Here is a 946-nt window from a genome sequence, read left to right on the forward strand (position 1 = left end):
CACCAGCTGCCTATTAGATCTGCCAGTGGACATTCTGCAGTTGGAGCTATGAAATTTTCTCATGACCTGCTTGTACCTAGTCTATGACCTATAACTCGTAGAACAGAATCTTGTTCTGGATATGGATTTCCCCTCTCCGTCTAAGTGCTTCTGCTGCAATCACTATCCATGTACTTACTGAGTGTTGCTTCTCTGTCCTAGTATTTCACACAATATTCCTTCGGGCTAAGAAGCTCATTTTATGAGGGGGGACTGCCCAAAAAATGGAATTATTTCCTGGAGAGTGGGTGCCTTGTAGTACATGCTTCCCCAACCAGGTAAGTGTTCTAGGAACCCATCGGCATCAGTGTACCAGCTAGCATTGTTGTAAGAGGCTGTGTTCAGCTTCAGTGAATATTTTTTTGGAGTTACTTTCAATATATTTGTCCATTTCAGGATGGGTGATTTATGAGTGCACCTGCCCATAGCACGCTGAATGTTCAGTAATTTTTGACCAAAAATGACATGACCCCCATGCTCCACCCTTCCTATACACCCAATTTCACCTAACTTTTTGTTTCTCAGATGAAAAATATCCTCAAAAGGAAACATTTTTCTGATGTGGAAGAGGGGAAACAAAAAACAGTAGAAACACAAAAGCATCAAAATTGATGAGTTCAAAAACTGTTTTGAGCAGTGGAAACAGCATCTTGGTAGGTGTACTGCATTAAACAGAGTATTTTCACGGTGACTGAAGTTTAAACATGTAAGAATAAGTACACAATATTTTATAAATAAATTCCATTTTGGGGGGTACACCCTCATATATTAAAAATATATGAGACAGCCGGGCTCGGTGGTTCAGCTTGTAATCCTGCGCCTTTGGGAGGCTGAGGTGAGTGGATTGCCTGAGCCCGTGGGTTCGAGACCCACCTGGGCAACAAGACCTCATCTCTACAATAAATCA

Source organism: Carlito syrichta, unplaced genomic scaffold (genome assembly GCF_000164805.1).
Source record: "Carlito syrichta isolate Samal-C Ts95f unplaced genomic scaffold, Tarsius_syrichta-2.0.1 Scaffold288047, whole genome shotgun sequence".
Classification (NCBI taxonomy): domain Eukaryota; kingdom Metazoa; phylum Chordata; class Mammalia; order Primates; family Tarsiidae; genus Carlito; species Carlito syrichta.